Genomic DNA, 21,047 nt, shown 5'->3' on the forward strand with positions numbered 1-21,047 from the left:
GTGCAGCTGGGGCCTTTCTGATGTCTCTGATCCAGACAGCCAGGGAAGGCAACAGGGTCGGGGACGGTGGCAGCTTCTCTGCAGATGCAGTGTGTACTGGCAGCAGCACTGTCTGTCTTCATTTCCCCCTGTGAGTTCTGGTTGCACTGTGACATTCAATGTTGAGCAGGAGGCCTGAGGCACTGCTCCTGCCATTGAGTCTTCTGAAGCATCCCTTTGCTTTCACATGCCAAGGGTGATGGAAGGTGTGGGTTTACTTGTGATTCAAGTCTGAAAATATAAGATGAAAACCGTGGAATTTGGATCATAAACATACTGGAGAAAGTTTGTGAAATGGCTTCTTCGATGAGAACTTAAAACGTGCTAAAGCAGAGGCAGCCACAGCTTTCTCCTGCAGCACAGCTTTCTCCTGCAGCAACTCGTATAGCAAGGGTGAGCTCTGGGGTTCGAGTGGGATAACGAGCTCGGGTTGCTGAGCTGCTTTAAATAGCAGAATTTTCAGCATATTTTGGTAAAGGTGTTTGCCAGACACTTAAATGGATTCCGTATGTCTGGCCTAGCAGCAGCAGCTCTGACCTTCCCAGCTGGCCTCACATGGGAAGGTGAGAAGCAGGGATCAGCCTGCTGTGCTGCTGCTCTCAAAATCTGTCCAGGCACCACTCGCAGAACAGTTTCCTGCCAGTGGCCAAGTCCTGCAGCAGCTCTCCTACTCTCCTACCTATGTTTTGGTAGGAAAGAAAATATGACAGTCTTCAAGACCAAACCAAAGCTGCATTTTTGTGTCCATTATGAACCCATTTCCCAGAACCAAGGAACCAAACTGGCTCCCAGGAGCAGCTGCAGTCAGTTAAGGAAAGCAGATGCCTGCTGGGTAGTTCTGTGAGCCCCATTTACAGGCAGTAGCAGTTCCTGATGAGCTGGCAGCATTGATTTCATGGCTGGTTTAGTGCATACCCGAGGAAGAGCATTGCTGTCCACTTGTCTGGAAGGGGTTGTGCCCTGGGGGAGCTGGGTCTGTCAGTTTGGAGTGCATGTGTCAATAGCAGGCTGGATCACGGAGGATGCTGAATGTTTCTGCACTCTTGCTCCTCAGGTTACCAATGCAATGATGGAGATAGCAATTGTCCAGTTGACCAAAGGGTCCTAATATTATCCTGGAGTCAGTATTATTTGTCTCATAATATTGACACACAACTGAAGAACATTTACAATACTCCTAATTTACTAAAACCAATAACTTGTCCTGGAATTAGGACTAGACCAGGTTACTCCAAGCCCTATCCAACCTGGCCTTGGACACTTCAGGGATGGGGCAGCCACAACTTCTCTGGGCAACCTGTGCCAGGGCCTCCCCACCCTCACAGGGAACAATTTCTTCCTGACATCTGATCTAGTTACTTAATTTTTCCTTGAGTTTTACTATTTTCATGTGCATGAGAGAAAGATAATATTGTATGGTGTTTGGGAATCTCCAGCTGAAGGATAATGTTATTTTGACACCTAGAGGTCAGGAGAGGAGTGAATTGGCAGCTTAACTGTTACTGGATGGGGAAGAATTAGTCAGTTTGTGGCAGCACTGGTAGGCCTTAGTCAGAAGAGCTGTGAACTGAGGTTGGTGGGTGATAGGACATGACAAAGAGTTGACAAAGAGTTCACAATTTAAAGTGAGAAATTGTGTGGCAAACCCTTGTTGCTGGAGGTGTTTGGTTAACAAGGGACCATCCCACCCTTCCTGTCCCAGCAGATTTTGCATAGGAACAAATAAGCCACAATTAGCAACTTGTGCCTGGGCATCGTGGGTGCGGCCACTCTGGGAGGTCAGAGGTGTGATAAGGCCACAGAGGATGAGCAGCTCATTCTACAGAATGTGAGACATGTGCTGAGAATATCAGACTGGTCGGCCTTGCTGTACTGGTTGTACTCCTGTGCCCAGGGACTGAGCTTTGTCATATGTGAGGTCTGTGAAATAGAAACTGCTGAGGGAGCCTCATCAGCAAGAAACTCAGTGTGCACACATAACCTTACACCAATGAGTTTCATGAAAGCAGTGAGAGGTGTTCAAAGGCCTTGCTTAATTTTTACCAGGGGAACAGAAATTAATTTCCTGCATTGGTTTAATGAATTTGGTAGGGCATAAACAAATTTAGAGATGGCACTGAATTTCCAGTACTGAAGTGCCAAGTTACGCCTACATCTGTCTCGCCTGGAGAAACCACTTGGTTTGAGTTCATTTCAGAGCTGCAGAATGAGTTTGGTGTGAACTGGTCAGGTTTGCCTTGCAGTGACAAGAGCATGTTGTATAAATCCCATCCAGCACTTGGGTTTGCAGAAGTCCTTTGAGCAAGGAAATACATTTCTTTCCAGTTCAGCCTCAGCACACAGCTGCAAAGCCTGTGCCTCCTGGGATGTACCTGTGGAGGGGCCTGACCTTCAGGAGGAGAAAAACACAAGTGGGGCTCCTCAGAGCAGCCCACGTTTTTAATAAAGCATTAAGGAGTGCTGAGATCCCTAAGCATGCAAGGCCATCATGGATAAGCTGGAGGATAGGAAGATCTAATATTCATGATACATCATCCTAAGAAATTTACATCAAAGACAGCCTTTAAAGTGAGACAGTTAATCTTTTTTAGTGCCTGGATTTTGCTTCAGGCCATCTCAACTTTTACTTTGGACTGAAAAACATCACAATTAATCCAAACTAAACATCACGACTAATCCAAATCCTTGGCAGCAGCCTTCATAGCAGAGTCCTGTGTGAGCTGCCACATGTCACTCCAGATGTGTTGGTTCAGTCAGCAACAGCCTGTCCACATCAGCGACGTGCAGCTGGGGCCTTTCTGATGTCTCTGATCCAAAACTTATGGAGCTTTAGGTCACAGCAGCAGCTTCTGTTGGGTTCAGTGGAGTGATATGGGTGTTGCTGGGTTTTCCTGGGCTCTGGGTTTCCCTGTTCCTGAGTCCCATCGTGCCTTGGAGGCTGCTGGGAAGGATGAAGCTGTCAGGGTGTTCAGGGTCCTGCCAGTGGAGAGTCTGGAGTGCCTGGTGGAAAAAACAAGTGTCCTTGGTTCCAGACATCCTGCACCTACTTAGCTAGGAGACAAACTGTTACCTTCACTTGTTTGTTTGGGGTGGTTTGTGGAGGCTTTATGAGTTAAACCTCAGGACCAGTAGAGTCAGTCACCTGAAATGTCCTTGTATGGAAGGAGGCATTTCAGCCCTCCTGGAAATGCTACTTTGGAATGGCTGAGAAGGAGCCAGAGTTACAGTGCCAGACAGAGCATGAGGGTGGAAAGCATAAACGGATCAGCAGTCCTGACCTCAGGTGCCATCAGGACTCTGAGATCAGTCAACATGCTTGTTTTTCTGGGAGTTACCAGATAACTGCAGATGACGTTTGTGTACCCCGAGGCAGCAGCCTGCTGCACCATGCTGCTGCCTCCAGTCCCTGCTATGGTGGAAGCACCTCCTACCTGGATTCAGTACAAGTCTGTCCTGCGTGGGCTTTTCCCTCCAGCTTGGTGCTGCTAGAGCCTTTTTTAATTTCTGGCAAGTCACAAATATGTAACATTTCCCAGCTGCCTGTCTGTCCTTGTACTAGCATGTCACAGTGCAGGACAGGGCAGGATAGCTCTTGGTGATGGTTTCAGAACATTTTAGATCCAAATTCGTGGACAACAAAAACGCAGTTCAGCACATTTTCTTGTGGATCTGAAGAAAATCACACACTTGTGTAGGAATGCCTGGTTTCCTATAGCCTGTGTGTTTAGCCGTAGCTCCTTTGAAATACATAGGAAAGTGTAGAGTGAATATATTTCTGGAATAATCTCATTGCCTTCACTAGATCTGTTTGAGGCTCACTTCAAGGTAACCCTGGGCTCACTGTGATAGTTAAAATCAGATGAGACTCAAAAAATCATAGTCTTTGGCTCTGTTTACATCTCTTGCTGCATTCATAAAGCATCCTCCATCTGGGGAGCTGCCTGAGCTCTCATATCTGAGATCAGACCAGCTCACCCTTCATGGAAATATGCACTGCAGAGCACCAGTGTGGGGCTGGGCCCAGGCCTGGACATGTGGCACGAGGGCAGGAAATGGTGCGTGGCTGTTAAATGTGGACCAAACCAATATTCGTGTAACACAGTGTTACTGAAATGGGCTCCCAAAGTACTCCAGACTTGGGCAGCTTTTCATAGTCTGTTGCTCCATTTGGCAGCTAGAGAGAAAAAGGAGGGGTGGTGGCAAAGCTGTGGCCACAGGTAGCCAAAGCCTGATGCCTTATTTGAAGGTGGATGAGCAAGATCCCATTTTTGTTAAGTTTTCCTTTGATTTTGAATGAATAGATATTTTAGAAAATTAAATTCTTTGAAAAGCATATTCAGGAAAAGAGTTGCCTGTTACTGCAGCTAATGCAGATCTGGACTGTATTTTTTGCTTGTGGCAAATGGATTGGACTGGACATTTGTTCAGAGAACAGGGCAGTGGTAACTCCCAGCTCCATCCACCTGGGCTTACATTCCTGAGTTTCCCATCCTGTCATTAGGCATCTGAGTCCAGTTGCCAGGTACCTCCAGTAACTGAAAAGTCTTGTCTAGTATTGTAGGTACCTAAAAGCCATAGATACTAAATTTCTGTCAGCAGGCATGAACATAACTGCTGAATTCCTGAAGGTGTTCATCAGTTTGTGCCCAAGGCCTGGGAAGGTTCTTAAACAAGATATTTTCTTCCTCCAACTTGCCCATGGAAGCTGCTCCAGAGATACCGATCTCTTGCTTAAATCAAAGCATATCTACCCTTTACCCCAACCTCTCCCAGAAGAAAGATACAGAGACTTTTTGTGGTTAGGTTTTTGGGCTCTCTTTTGTTTTGTCATTCGAGTGGAGGGAGAGGGTCAGGGGAGGCACTGCAGGCTCATCCCTGTGTCCCCACAGTGGTCTCAGGAGTGCTGGAATCTGCAGGACCCATCCCGGGGATTGCACTCTCCTGTGCCCAGGGAGCTGCTCACCCACAGCTCCTCTCAGACAGCAATTATGCCCTGTATCAGCCATCAAATAGTAATTTCTCCACTTGTTCTTCACTAAAGATCTGGCATTGAGCAGGTGAAGAGCCCACTGAGATGAAGTCAGCTCTGGATTGGATTTAATTGGATCAGGCTTGTTTTGTTGGAAAAGGAAAGTGAAATAATACCAGTTGGGAATGAAATTTAAGAAATGAAATGGGGTTTGATCAGCATTTTCAAATGTAATTTAGTATATTTTGTTTTCTGAAAGCTAATGCCAAACATTATATTCTGCCTCCTAGAAATTTTTCCTCTCTTCCTACTGCAGGCAGCCTGCGTGCTCTTGTGCCAGAACCTGTGACCTGAGGACAAGCTGAGCTGCTCTGGCTGTTGTTTTATGGGTTCAGTCCTCCACAAGCACAGCAATTTAGAAGAATTCGGAGAAGGTGAGTTTGATTTCCAGCACTGCCAAATCCATCTTGGAGGACTTTGTAACCACTGGCCTCAGAGAGGGAATTTTCAGAAATACAGAGTAGATTGTCTGTGACTTCAAACATGTTCTCTTGAAACCATGTTTGATGTCTCAAAGGGCTGTTTCCTGGCTCCATAGACTGCTTTTAAAAATATAGTTTTGTGTTTCAATATACACACTGAGAAGTGAAATCAAAAACCTGCCCTTCCAAAGTAAAAATGCTGTGGGCAGTATAAGAAAGCTTTTCAGGGCAAGATGCCTGTGAAGGTGCCAGGCTCTTCCCTCCTGTGACCTCTTGAAGAAAGTTCTGCTTTCAGGGGACTTGGGGGGATGGCTTTACCACTTCCTTCTCAGTGGCATTCCAGCTGTGTGCTCGCTGGTACTGGATTTACTCTTGTGCAGTACCTCACTGCTGCTCAGAGGGTTGCCATGGCTTTACTACAGGAGTGAGGGTTAGTGTGGGGATTTGTTCAGATCACCTTTTAACCTACAGCATTTGCTTCTGACCTGACAGTCAAGTTTACTTTGAGACAACTTATTACAAGAAAGATTCTTACACACAGAAATAAATAAAAAAGCAGGCAAAGATGAAAATTCAAAATTTTTCATGGGATTTTAGCCTCAACTGGTGCTAGCAAAGTCTGAATGAAGTTTGGGCAGGCAGCCTGTAGTGTGAGCTGCTGACCAGTCAGACAGGGCTATTGGGATCCAGTCCTTTGTGCTGCCTCAGTGGCCTGTGTGAGGCAGGGAAGAGGTTGCACAGCTCAGATTTCTTCCTCTCCCAGTTGGGGATACAACTCCATGGTCTTGAATCTGCGTTGGCAGCCAGGAGACAGGGAATGGTGACAGTGCTGGCAGAGCTGGCATGAGCTTTGACCATTGGAAAACAGATAATCCCTACAGTTATTTTTAACAGATCTGGAAGCATAATTCAGAAGAGGGAGATATATAATCTTGTTGTGGCCCCACAATTGTTGTGTTTTCTGTTACACTCGGTGTGTCTGATTAGCTCCTACCTGAGTCCAAAAGGACACTGATGCTCCAGAATATATGGCCTCAGGGAGCTACCATGGACACTGCTGAGCATCTTCAGAGTCTGCAGTTGTGTTTTACTAATGCCTTTGTTGTGAAGCTTTGTTTTCTTAACAGCTAATTTATTAGTGAACAAATTGAGGCTTTTGCATATTAAAAGACCTGCCAAGTATCACTTAGGGGCCAGAACAGAGACTAATGAAATTATAAAGTCTCTCCCCAACATCCAAATAAAAAAGCTCTTAAAAAGTCTTTTTAATTATTCTCTGGGATGGAATGTACAAGATCTATAGTGTATTGCAATATCATAATTGCAATATCCTGATTCACCTCCGTTAACCTGTGCGTGGCCCTGCTCTGGGGACACGAGGGTCCAGGATCCATCACTCCATCACTCGGGCATGTTAAATCACACACAGGGGTTAGCTGGTTCTCCTGCTATCACTGATACCTTGAGCTGAGAAAAATCAGTTTCAGGCTCTTTTCTGTAGAACCACGGTGCTGTCTGTGTTTCAAGCAGTGGTACACGAGTGCTGTGACCTCTTTCCTTCTGAGTCAGTGTAACCAGCACCTGTCAGTGAGGCTGCCCATACACAAGAGCTGCTGTTCCTGGCCAGTCAATTATTTCGAGCTCATTGTTAGTCACTTCTGTGGGAGAAAAGGCAGAATTATTGTAGTGCTCCACAGAGCGCGGCGACATGTGAGGGCTGTGTGTCCTGGGCATGAACGAGCAGCGTGTGCTGCGTTCAGCAGCGTGTGGTGCAGGGAGGCTCTGCTGGCTTTACTGGGAAATCACAACTCCTTAAACAGCTGAAGCTTGGCAGAAATTGGAGTGACCTTTGTGCCAATGACTCTGCTGGGAGTTTTCTTAGTCTGCATGTAACCTGTATGGGCGTTGCAGCTGGATGTGGCTGTGGACAGCTCAGCTGAATTGTCAGCTGATTTCTTCAAATACGTCCTGCTGAGATTTCAATTATGTTACTGGATGGAAATCCTTCTGTTGAGAATATTTGAAAGGAGACTGGTATGCACACAATTAAAGGATGATTTTGGGGAGCCTGGGGTTTTGGGGTTTATTTTAAAAATCTATTATACTGATGTACTAGTAGAAGTTCATTTCTATTTTATACATAATGCTTTTAAGTGGGAAACTTGCACTGTCTTTTACCATGTGAAACAAACGGTTTGATCATCTCTTTGAATCCTATTCTGCACAAAAATTCACCTTTGGAATCCCATCCCTGTGCTTGGGGTTTCAAAGTGGGAGAGCTGCTCAGAGCAGCTGTTGGGGGAGCGTGTGGACAGGGAGCTCTGCTGTGAGTCACTCTGCCAGGGACTTTCCCTGAGTGAAGGGACTGAATCTGACTTATCTTCTGTGAGCCTGTGTAACACACACACACACACACACACACAAACTAGATCCAGCATGCAGTGCAAGATCTACCACATCCATCTGTGCCTCTTGGTGGGATGTGGCAAGGACTTAACTCAGTCCAGTGAACTGTGTTCATGGCTAACGGGGGTTCTTTTCATCTCTAGAAGCACAAGAATGTGCAAATCTGAAATCTCATTTTAAAAGTGCATTTCAAGAGAAAATATCACATGGACAGTGAGAGGTCTGAGTGCTGCAGATGTGTGAGACAGACAACAGAACCAGGTGAGAACAGTGTGCAATGAAGGACTTACAAGGGTGGCACATCCCAGCTGTGTTAACTCGGCGTTCTGTTGTGTCTGAGGTCACTGGGTGACAAAAGTAATGTCTTTACAAATAATTTTTCAAGGCATTTGTATATCAAGGCTAGTGAAAGCAATATAGGTAGGATATTAGGAAGAAATTTTTTACAGAGAGAGTAATCAGCCATTGGAATGGGCTGCCCAGGGAGGTGGTGGATTCACCATCTCTGGAGGTTAAGATGAGACTGGATGTGGCATCAGTGCCATGGTCTGGGAACCACAGCAGGGTTGGATCAAGGGTTGGACTTGATGATCTTGGAGGTCTTTTCCAACCTGGTTGATTCCATGATTCTGTTCTATAATATCATAATTCAGGTGATATTTCCACCTGTGCTTCACTATTCCAATAAAGAAATTATGTGGGGAGAATACTTGACTCCTGCACATGGAAAGACAATGGGGAGAGAGTGAGAAGTAAAAAATGGCCTCTGTGCTTCCCCCTGGCTTGGGAATCTGAGGGGGAAGAAGAAAGGCATGTGGGGGCCTGAGGAGTCAAAATGCTGATACTGCAAGGAATTTCTGCTCTGCATCTAGGCACAGTGACAAGAGGAGCTGGGAAGAGCTTTAGCTGACTTTGGGACTGCTGCCAGACTCCTGAACAATTCTGAACACATTCTTAAGTGTTCATTTTAAGGACAGAGAGAGCAGGGGAAATGACCATTTTAAATAATAAAAAAAAATGGTGATATCTTCCTTGCTTTTATAAACATCTCACATGTGAGTGGCTTTGTAGTCTGCCTGTGTTCTGAATTTGAATGTGTCTGTGGCAGTGGGACTCCTGTTCCCTCCCATCGCTGCTGCAGCGACACAAGGACTCTGCAACTGTGCTCTGCTTGTGCTCTGCAGTAACAGCCTTGAGTTACTGCTAGGGGAATGCTGCATTAAACAAACTGAAAACCTAAAGCAGGGGTTCAGGCCTTGGTTGTCTCCTCTTGAGCACTTGACCACAACCTGAACAGACAGTGCATCTGAGAGCAGGTCCCTGGGACAGGTGCTGCTGAAGGGAGGACATGGCCCCTCTGAGTGTGGGCTCGAGAGCTGCCTGCCAGATGGGAGCTGTCCATGGGCCCAGCTGGGAAGTTTCTGGAGCATGGGAGGAAAATCTGTGACTTTTTCCCCTCCCATCCTCTCCCTGCAGGCTGAGGGACCTTTCCTTGGGCTGTCTGGGGGCAGTGCTGGCATGAGAAAGGTGCTGCTTGCAGTGCGAGCCCTCCTCTCCTACAAGTGCTGTGCAGGGAGCATCAGGGGGAGAGGCAGCCATGTGCAAAGGCTGCATTTCCTGCTACCTGTCCTGCCAAACCCAGCGGCTCCTTTGGGCCTCGGGGCTTGTACAGCTCACAGAGACTTGTAGAGAGTTATATGTGCTTCGTGCTGCTGTGGGTGGACAGCCCTTTCTCTACTGGGAAAAGGAGTAATCCTGGATAACATGTCTGCTTGCTGCTACACCTTCACCCTAAATAATTTTAAAAAGATGATATCGATAAGATAAAAACTCAGATTTGATAATTAAGTTTCCATTCCAAACCCACAGTCCCCAGCAGGGTCTCATGAAGTGCCACCAATCTGTATTAGTTCTTCATGCAGTTACGTGCTCTTTAGAGCCAGAGACAACCCCCTGTTCTGGTTCACATGTGAACTTTCGTGTATTACTGTGCTGTGGTGAATGCTCTGTTTGAACAGATATCATGAACAGATTCTGCAGCACTGGGTTTTTCAGAGGCTGAGCAGAGATGCCTTACAAGTTAGACACAAGTTAGTGTTGAACTCACTCTGAAATCAGCTGCAGGGAATCCAGGCTTCACTCAAGACCCGGCTTTTTAGTGTTAAATCATGGGGGTGTTTTAAAGTGAAACTGGGAAAGTTGTGCAACTCTGCAGGGAGCAGAGCCCAGAACAAACTCCAGGTTTAAGTTTTCTCACTGTTTTTCTGCAATTTAGTGATTTGTCTGTTCTATATCCATGACTTCATGGCCATTAGGAGCAGACTTTTTTCATCGTCTAAAATACTTGCAGCCATGGCAGTAGTTCCCAGTTTGTTAGTCTCCTGGGCTGTGGATCCCAATCCTCTGGCCAGGCCATCCTGCTCTCTAGAGCTGCCCTGCCAGCATGCTTTGCCCTGGGCTGGAGGGAGTCCCTTCAGCAGGGACAGGGATTTGTCTGAGCTGCAAAACAGTGAACCCAGAGAACCAAGACTTGTTATTTTGGAATTCTGGAACATTACAACCTTCAAACTCTTTTCATAGGGCTGGAGGATGACCCTTTGTAGGAATGAGTCCAATTTACTGCTGATACGGCTCACTCACCCAAATTCCCCTCTGTAAGATGTTGGGTTGGAGGGTGTGGGAATCCCTCCATGGCATTACACTCATTACCCGGGTGTGCTCGTCGCTCCCGCAGTGGGCCTTGGCAGCCACTTCTGCCTGTCACATGTCAGGTGTGTTGTATTTAAGGGCTGTGGTACAGCTTCCAGAGGACCAAAAGTATATGGTGTGTGGCTCCTGCATGGAGATAACACCGTTATTCAATCAGTTGTGAGTTATTTTGTGAGGTAAATCAGTAGGTGGAAGTGAGCTTTAGGGAGGCACCAGTTGTCCCCAGTGTGTGGTTTTCCATACCTGGTGATTCCCCAGTGCTTTCACATCATAGAAGAGTGTGGAGGTGTCAGTCACTATCTCTGATGACCTGGTTCTTTTTTTTTTTTGACCTGGATGAGAAGTTTTTCTTTTGGATGAGAAGTGACAGTTGAGGGAACAGGGAGCAGCAACTCATCCCCATGTTCCATCCCGAACCGCACTCACACAGCAAACTTTGTGGATTAGTGGGATTCAGTTTAGTGCAGAATAAGTCAGAGCAAAGATCTTGCAGTGTTGGTGCCAAGTTTTTGTAGCTGTTTCGAAGCATTTGCAGCAGAAGGGCTGCAGTATTTTACGTGTTCCCCCATGGCCTGGCTCAAGCTCGTTATGAAACAGTGACCTTGCGGGTGGTTTGCTCAGGAAATGGGGCTCCCTCTGCTCTGGCCCAGCTCCCTGCGCATGCAGCAGCTTCCCCCTGAGGCTGCAGCAGGCTCTGGTGCTGGTGTCAGCAATATTTCCTCCCCTTAAGCGCATGCCAAGGGCTAGATGCCAAATGCTGGCAATGAAACAGCTCTGGGAAGAACCTGGAGCAGGAGCGCAAGGGGACACGGGAGGATGCCAAGGCTATGGAAACAGGAGACAGCGACTGCTTGGATTGTGCTGGGGCAGAACCGCCACCCCCAGCACTGTTTTCCTTAGTCCAGCAGAAGGGAAGGAGCTGTTTGTGCTGGAGACCACTGTTAGCCCCTTTTTGTAAATATTTCTGGGCTATCTGCATATCTCCCTGGTGAAAAACTAACCGAATCCTGGACAGAAAGAGAAGGATAAGATGAGAAATCTGAGCTGAGCAGGTCAGTGGTACTGCACAGGGACCACGGAAGGGGCTGGTCCTGAGCATGCTGAGAGATCCCACAGAGCCCAGGTCATGCCACCCAGGAACAGGGGGCTTGGGACTGGTTTGTAAAGAATGGGGGACTGAGGCCTTCAGCCTGAGACATGGCAAGAGCTCTGTAAATAGCTCTCTTTGAGCTGAGAGAGTGTGAGAGGAGGGAAAAATAATACCCTGAATGCAGGTAAATCAGCATCTTGTGACAAGAATGAAATGTGGGCTTATACGTGCATCTTGGTTGGCATTTGATGTGTTCTACAGAAAGTCAGACTGTGAGCACTGGGGAAGCAGGAGCTTCCTTGGAGAACATGCTGTGTCCTTTGGACTAATGAAATCACAATTAAAACAGAAGCTCAGATTTTGCTCGCCTTTGACATCTGAGACTTTACCGTGCTCTTGGATTACATTTTTCAGGATTTTTCTCTGCCACTTGGCAAGGGAGCTTAATTAAAATCTGAAATGAAAGATCATGTCAGCCTTTATTTTAAATGAAAATCCTCCACAAACTGTTGCCTTTCATACAAGTACTGGCCATGAGTCCCTGGGAGCAAGCAGGCTGTGTTGTTTGTGTTATGGTTGAGGTTGCCAGTTAGATCTGACAGCAACGTTTTGCACTGATTCTGGGCACACAGACAGCTGGCACAGCTGTGCTGAGTTCCTGTTTTACACATGTGTTTTGCTCTGCTCCTCAAATCTGGGAGCTATTGGATCCAGTTGAATCCCTGCAGTGCCAGTGCTTTGGAACAGGAGGGTCATGTCCTCACTGGAGAGAAGCTGTGAGAGCTGACAGGTATCCCACCTCTGCAGAGCTGCACAGCCCAGTGCCACAGTACACGGAGCCTCTGGAATCCTGCTGCAGAGATCCAAGGTCACTACCGTGTTTTATGGCAGCGAAATTAATAAAAAGGCCCATCTGGATGTTTGAGAAGTTAAAACCTCAAACATGTGAGCTGTGCCTTTGGAGATGAGTGACTCAAGCTTTTGGTTGGGATTTTCAGGTCAGTGCCTTCATTCCTGAGCTGTATTTTTGGAGAGCCCTCAGGAAATTAAGTTTTTCCTTCTGGAACAGTGTACTCCTGAGAGGTCTGTGCCTCGGGATCCTGCACTGGGCACATACCCCAGTACTTCCCATGTCAGAGGTCCTTTAACTTGGATGAGTTACAAGATGTGGTCCATTTTGGCAGGCTGAGCCCCAGCCAGGGCAGCACAGAGAACTGGGTGCTGCAATGCCCACGGTGCCAGCAGGAAGAAGAGAATGGAGAGGAGCAGGGAGGCAGCAGAGCAGTGTGGCCCTTGCTGCAGGGATGTGATCATGGGTTGCTGAAGCCCGGCATGAAGCCCCAGTGATGCTCTGCTGGCTCAGTAGCTCAGCCCCATGCAGGGTTAGCTCAGGTCCCTTGCTGAGCTGTGCCTCAGTTTGCTCCTGCACTGGCTGGCTGATCCCATAGCTCTGCCTCAGCTGATCCTACAGCTCTGCCTCAGCTGATCCCACAGCTCTGCCTCAGCTGATCCCACAGCACTGCCTCAGCTTTCTCTTCCTCCAGGGCCACCTCTCTGAGCACTGCTGTGCTCAACTTGGGAGGGTGGCCTTTTTCCTTCAAACTGAAATCCACAGGTATAAAAAGTCCACATTAATTAAAAAAAAAATTCTAGTATTGCTAAACCAGTAGCTTCTCTCATACCATGTACATTTTATTGTCTTAAGACAAAATATCTTTTGTCCTTGTTTCCTCCTCAAGGCATTTGAATCTATGTACATTTAAGCATCTATGGTTCTGTGTACACATAAATAATATCTAATGAATATGCCACTGTCACTGTAAACCAGATTTTTCTTATTGCAGTGATTAGGGGAGGGTAGAAAAGGAAATGTATCATAATGATTGGCACATGGGAAACCACTGCCAAATCAGTGCCAACACAAATTAATGCAGCTTTTTTTCTGGAAAGCAATTGTGGCTATACTTAGAACATGTTGGGACACTCCTGATCCTGTCTAAAAGGAAGGAGTCACATGCAACTCATTGAGCAGCATCACAGGAGGAGCCGGCCCAGTCCAGCGGCCGGGGTGGGATGCACAGCACGGCCTGCAGGGGCTGTGGGGACACACCTCGGGCCACAAACAGCTGCTGCCCTGCCAGCTCCACCTGTCACAGGGCTGCGAGAGCAGCATGGTCAGCACAGCATAGGTTTACCAAGAGGGGCAGGAGAAACCAAACATCAGGGTGTAGCTGAACAACAGCAGAGCTGCTATTTCTGTCGGAGCTCTTGGAGCCTCTGTGACAAGTCCCCCACAGGCTGCAGCTCCAGCCACCACAGTGCAGGGTGCAGCTCTCCAGCTGGAGGAACCTGCTCACGCACAATTGGTTTTACTGCTGTTGTTGAGAATCCCAGCTCTCTGGGCCTCACCGTTGTGCAAGCCTCCCCCTTATCGACAGCATATCTGTTACGTGATGCTTGTCTGTGCTCTGAGGCTCTGCCAGCACTGTGAGGCAGCTCACAGCACACAGCAAATCTGCTTTAACTGCCTTGGAACAAAAGCCTAATGTAGTGTGCAAAATAGAGGGAGACAAAAGGGATAAAAATCAAATTAGATTCACTGTGCACACAAATTGTCAAACCCAAAGCACAGTGATGCTGGGAATAGAGGGAAGAAAACAGCTTTAAAAACAGGGCATAAAAATGGATTGCTGTCCTTGCCTCACTCCAGGAGTCAGTTTGCATCCTGCAGGCACAGCCAGGGCTGAGATGTGCCCTATGGTGGTTTAACAGACCTTCCCTGCCTGCCCCAGGCTGCTGTTCTGTCCCTGTGGCGCTGAGTGGAGCGGGCACTGCCAGCCCTCACTCTGTGCCGGGGCAGCCTCATGGCTGAGCCCGAGCTGCAGCCTGTGTGAAGGCTCAGGATTCCCTGTGAGCTGCGGGAGCATCGCTGTCCAAGGCTGAGGCAGGGCTCGGTGACCCTCCCAGAACAGAAGGTGGCAGCCCGGGGCTTCGGCACGGGAACACCTCGTTGCTGTGCACCCAGGAGGGGCTTGGCCAGGTCCAGGCATGCTGACACAGCACAGGCCAGCAAAGTGCTTATGCTCCTTCAGCTGTACCAGGAAGGTTTGATTGATGCTGCTCCAGTAAACAGCCTTCCTTCTCCAGGGAAGGTGCGTCTTCATCAGCCGGACTCCCTGGGTTCAGGTGTTCCATGCAGGGCTTATGTTTTCTTGTGTGTGACCAGTGGGAGATAATCCATGGGATGGCACATTCATGGGTAATGCACAGAACCCATGTCTCTGTGCATAGTCCAAGTTCCTAAAAAAAAGCTAAAAAAACCCTCTAGGTGGGCTGCTACTACACGACTGAGACCTCAGATAGTGCAATCAAACCTCAGTCTCTTGGAGCTGCTGCGGTGCACGGGCCAGGTCACCAGGTCTCTGTGCCTCTGCTGTGTCACTGTGAAGGGGCGCTTAAAAACACCCCAAAACTTTCCACTCTGTTTGGGAAATGACACTGTCGTGCTGGAATTTACAATGAAGTTGTGAATGCAGCTGAAGCCTGGGGCTTCTCCAGGAGAAGGCCCCTTTGGCCAGCTATATTCAGCTCTAATGAGAGGGCTGAATTCTCCCTCAAAGCCATGTTTTCCATTTGGCCCCTTTTCCCTCATCAATCGCTGTCACTTCAGACAGAGGCCCCGCATGCAGCTTCCCTTGGGCCTGTGTGCCGTGTGGGGGCCGCTGGGGAGGACAGCCTGCCCTACTAAACTGCATCTCTGAGCCCTGAACAATAGCGCTTTGTGTGAGTGCACAGTGCAGGCTCAGTTTCCCAGGCTTTCCCTTTTCTCCTCTCCCCTCTCCTGCTGGAAGCCCCCAGCGAGGCGGGAGCGGGCAGGGGCTGCTGCCACCAAACAAAGGGCGCGGGCGGCCCCTCCGCGGGCAGGGGCTGCTGCCACCAAACAAAGGGCGCGGGCGGCCCCTCCACCCGCGCCTGGCTCCAGCTGCAGGTACTGCATCATTTGCCTCCAGTACAACAGACCCGAGTCATTTCAGCAAAAATGCCAACCAGGGTGCAAGGAGGGCTCCAGCCTCCACAGGCAGGCAGGGCCCTCACTGCAGCCCTGGGGACACAACGATGGCACCTGGGGTGGCTTTGGTGAGGGACGTGCTGTGGTGCCCATGCTGTCTGCTCTGGTGACCTGTGGTGCCCATGCCATTTGCTCTGGTGACCTGCTGTGTGCCAGGTGCCCCAGTCACCTGACAGCTTGCTGCCAGAAGCCTCCCTGGCTGCAGGTAGTGCCAGGACAGATGGAGATGCTGGAGTGAGGAAGAACAGGGTGAAGTTTAAAAAAATCAAACTAGACCAAATCTCTAGGTCAGTGGTGCTTGTTTACAGGGGCAGGACTGCAGGGACACCCAGCCCACACACAGGGGGATGCTCCTTTGCATCAACAGACAGGAGAGTACCCCAGAAAGGAGCAGGAATTCTAACTCCACTTACAGACATGGAAACAGGGATGTGGCCAAGATCTCGGTGTCCCAGATCAGCCCCCATTCTTGTCCCAGTGGGCCCCATGCCCACCCACATGCTCCTCCTGCCCTTTGCTGCTGCCAAGCGGAGCAGAGTGCTGCTGGGAACACTGGGCAGGAACGGAGGGATGTCCCTCAGTTCCCTGCATTGCTGCCAAATTCAGTCAAGCACCATGTCAGGTGGACTGCTGTGACATGCAGGGACCCTGTTTGGGTGCAGGGATGTTCAGGACCATTGTGGCCAGGCTGGGGGTGCTACTCCCACTGGGCAGTGAAGGGGCCCTTCCATAGGGCAGACAGGGAAAGCTCCCATGGCTGCCCTCCAACCTGCTCCTGCACTTAGGAGTTCTGGATCCCAAAGTGCCTAAAAATGCTGTTAGTGGGTTTCACATTCCAGATGGAGAAATGGAGATCATGTGTGACTAAATTGGGAACAGTAAACAGCAGGGACCCAAGTGTCAGAAAACACTGACAGCCCAACAGCCACCAATGTGGGAGCTCTCCCTTGGCTTCAGTGTGACCCACTGCCCGTGGCTTTGCTCTGCCCTGTGCAGTGGCCCCGAGGCTGCTGGTGTCACTACCCTGGAGCTGCTGTCTTCTGCTGTCCCATGCAGCTACTGTGAGCTGTTGTGCCGTCAGCACTGTCTGGAAAGGCAATGGTAGGGAAAACTGTCTCTTATTTATAGCTGCATTGTCACAGGCAGTGCTGATCTGCAGGATGCAGAGCCCCCGGTGATGGAAATGGATCGAGGAATAGGAGCATCTTGCATGTGATAAAAACAGGCTCAGTCCTACAGAAGAACATTGCCACCATATGACCTGCAGGGAGGAGCAGAAAACACTGCTGTGTGTGTGACGTGTAATACCTGCAGGCTCTGGCCTTGTGTCCAGAGTCATTGATACTGTGGGATGCCATTGACTGGTCAGAAACAGTAATTCAGGGAGGATAAAGAGATGTTGTTAAAAGAGCAGCAAGCTCCTCCTCTTGTGCAAGTTCTTTTTTGGTCTGTTGCTACAGCAACTCTCTACCAAGAACAAAGATGACAGCAAGATATTAAATTTTGCAGCAACTCAATTGACTCCTGATTTCCCTTCTTTTTTGCCTTCAGTAACTGAATCCTGCTGCATTAATTGTCTTAGATTTCAGATGGAAATCGTGCCTTCCTTTGACAAGAATTCCTGTGTTGCTCTTTCCTCCTTCCCCTCAGAAACCAATTAAATCAAATTAACTTATTTAAATCCAGTGGGTGATTATAAACACTGGATTTCTTGGCTTTATTTCTTCTGCATGTGGACATCATATGTTTTAAGCCACGACTCATATTCTGTACCAAAATCCCCAAAGCCTTGATATTCTTTAAAAAGAAACAAACAGTTCTTGGCAAGTACGATTTCGGCAAAGTTCAACGTATGCCGGTGGCACAGCACAGAAACATAAAATCTGAGTAACTGGAACAGAGATCGTCTGGATTTAGGAATGTTAAAATTGCTTTTAAAGCACTGCTGCATTTCAGTTCTTTCCCCCTATACCCCCCAGTCTATGTTTCTTGTGGGGCAGACCCTAAGGAGGCCACAGACCTGCATCTCTGGGATCACGTCTGCACACGCAGATGCCCTGGGTTCGGTGGGACAGAGCCTGACATGGACCCGCCTCAGTGTGGGGACTGTCTCCTTCAGAGCCCTGGCCCTTGGCTCCCAAGGTCCAGAGCTCCTGCGTGGGGATGGTCACAGCCCCGAGCCTTTGGAGCAAGTGCTCTGTCACTGTGTCCGACTGTCACCTGTGTGTGCCTCGTGCGACAAGGCTGCTCCGGAAGGGCTAACGGGGACAGCGCTGTGGGGAACGGGGCGAGGGGAAGAGAGGCCACTTGAGTTTGTCTGAGACGACACAAAACATGGACTGCTACTAGCACTGGGATGGACTCCTGGCAGCAGGTAACCACGGGAGCACAGCATCATCCCACATGAGCAAAGCGGATCAAGTCACAGCCAGACTGCAAATGCAACTGCACCAGATGACAGGGGTTTGTACCGAACCCTGGAGAGAGCTGTGCTGTGCTGTGAGAGATGAGACAGTGGGACCATGCTGGGTGGTGGAGCTGCGGCTCCTGGGAGTGCAGTGTGGGGAATCCTCACCCCTGAGGAGAAGAGAATAGGGGAAAATGGGAGAAGATAGAGGCAGAGGCAATGACATTTGGAGAAAGGGAGGTGACTGATGCACATGAAATATCACATATTTAGCTTTACTCTGAATTAGTGGGAGTATAACTAACGGTTTGGCTTTGACAGCTTCAGCTTCAGCAAGATGTGTGCAGGAGGGACAGGCTCAAGAAGAGTCTGAGCCAACGTGGGTTTAGTACAAGATCAAAGCCAAGGCAGGAGCCCAACAGAGTTAACCAGAAGCATGGGTCCTGTCACTTTTCCCCAAGAGTTGTTGTGCAAAAGCACTTCTTTGGGGGCTTTAGTCCAGGGCAAAGGACTCCAACCCATCCTGTGGGCAGAACTTAAACAGCTGCTTGGATTTCAGATGCACACATTGGATATTAACATAAAAATGCCAGCATTGTGCAGGGATGTCCTTCCTAAAGAGCCTGGGTGTGGGCACAGGGTGCCTGTTTCCCAGAGCAGTGGCTGAGCAGGCACCAGCAGAAGCTGCTGGTCACAGCAGGAAAAAGAAAGCACAGCTTTGCCCACAGGGTCTGGGCAACCTCCCCAAGGAAACAGAGGTAACAGATCTCTAGCAGGAAACTGCTCACAAGAGCCCTTTCACCACTGATAACGTCTGTGGTGCAACTGTGGCCTCATGCAGTGACAGCAGGTTCTGAGTAGCTTCTGACTCCAGTGCCTTTTACAGGAGAATTAGAGCTGCAGGGAATTATTGCTGTTGCCAAGTTGTTGATCATAATTCCTTGTGCTTTTAGTCACAAATAAATATTCCCATTTCTTACAGTGACTTGAATTATTGACCAGTGTAATGCTGAATTCTACTGGTATGACAAAGGCTTAAAATGGTAACAGTGGAAAAGGCAGAGATCGAGGTGGGCACATATTTAGAGTGCTCTGCTTCTTCTCTGAATATTCATGGCTGCAAGGACCCTACACTCATACTTTTGGGAGATACCCTTCTACTTACAACTGACCTGTTGGAAACCCATATAAAGTAAAAATAAAAAGCAAACTTCTGGGATGCTTTACCTGAAAAGAAACATGTGTCTGCATACAGAAATCAAGACTTGTCTTCGGCTGCAGTTATTTTGGGTGCAAAGGCAGGTCAGTGCCAAGTTATGATGGCACTTCACTACACAGATAAAAAAGGGAACAGAGGGAGAACTAGTTGTTTTGTTAATATGACAAGATAACAGCACTTTGGCGCAGGAAAGGATGTAAGGTTCAGAAAAAACAAAGGTGCTGTGGTGCTGCACAAACAATTTCTATGTTACATGTCTTCAACCGTTTTTTTCTTACACTGGTAAATGTGTGTATGGAAGTCTTTCCCCAGCAGTCTGGCTGTATTAGAGCTGTGCCATTCCTGCAGAGCAGCCAGCCAGCAGGGCTGGGCTCACAGAGATTTTATTCCCCAGATGACCCTGCTACAGCTGAGCACTTTCTCTGTTGGCACTTTCTCCCACTCTGGCTGGTTTGCTGCAGGTCCCACGAGCCCAAGGCAGAGCCCACATCTCCTGGCGACCCCCAAGTCTGGACTGGAAGAGTTGGTCTCACCAAGTAGGGATCTACAGCAGCTTCCCAGAGAGGCTGCAAAGGATTCAGCAATGTCATGGTTGTCCCCATTCCCCAACTCCATCGACCCAAGGTATGGCACAGGGGATTCTGCCTTTCAGAGACCTCAGGAGGGCAGAAAGACCAAGGAGAATTGGGGTCATGTCACATGAGCTGCCTTACTCTCTGGGCTGGGTAACTGGTGCCAGTGCTGCAGCCGTGGCACTGGCATGAGGTTGTGAAGGGTTTCAACACACGGCTCAGTGTCCATATCAGCTGTGGCTTGGTGAGGCCTCCAGCCTGGCTCCAGCCTGGCTCCAGCCTTCCCTTGCAAAGCTCCACTGGTGTGAGAGGGTATATGATGGATATCCCATCCCTGGGAGTGTCCAACGCCAAGTTGGATGGGGCTTGGAGCAACCTGGTCTAGTAGAGGGTGTCCCTGCCCGTGGCGAGGGGTTGGAATGAGATGAGCTTCAAGGTCCCTTCCAACCCAAACCAGTCTGTGAATCCATGACCAGAGGGTCTGCCTGACTCATGGCAATGTACACAAGTGACTCTCTGGAAGCAGCATTTGTGTACCCTGCTGAGGCCGCTGTGTGTATGTTCAGCACATCATGAAACACAGTCTGAAGCTGGAAACAAAGAGTGCAAGACAGCTTCTGCCTAAAGAATTTTCCTTAATTTAGGAATTGCTTTAAGCCAACATTACCTCTGCTTCCTGAGCACACACAAGGCTACTGCCCTGGAAATAATCTGGATTAGCCTTACTGGAGTGACCACGTTGCCATAGTTACTGTTGGTTTCTCTATACCTCAAGCTTGAAGTGTTTATTATGATTAAATCCCATCCCATCCCATTCTTCATTTAAAAATTCTGTGTTGGAAGTGTCACAAAGTGAATTAGAATGTAATCCTTCCTTTTAAGAAGCTGTTTTAAGTTGAAATTCCACAAATGATCCTAGATGTTGGTATTTATTAAAAATCATTAATTTGTGATTGGATTATTTTTCTTCAGCCATCGCTGCTTCTTTATTCTTCCTGGTATCTGAGTGACAAAAAAACCCTGACGCTGCTGGATCATTTCATGACTGTTTGAGTTTTTTCTTTCACCACTGTATTGTGGACCAC

General features: G+C 48.5%; 1 long non-coding RNA gene across 1 annotated transcript; it reads left to right on the plus strand.

Moving 5' to 3' along the window:
* The first annotated feature begins 33 nt into the window (after positions 1-33).
* On the plus strand, positions 34-19,943 carry LOC108638899. The gene is made up of 3 exons (XR_001920146.2): positions 34-130; positions 5,325-5,442; positions 19,852-19,943. It is a non-coding gene; the product is annotated as an uncharacterized LOC108638899 (long non-coding RNA).
* The last annotated feature ends 1,104 nt before the right edge of the window (positions 19,944-21,047 follow it).

The sequence above is a fragment of the Manacus vitellinus genome, unplaced genomic scaffold, assembly GCF_001715985.3.
Source record: "Manacus vitellinus isolate BGI_N305 unplaced genomic scaffold, ASM171598v3 scaffold_14_pilon, whole genome shotgun sequence".
In the NCBI taxonomy this organism is placed as follows: Eukaryota; Metazoa; Chordata; class Aves; order Passeriformes; family Pipridae; genus Manacus; species Manacus vitellinus.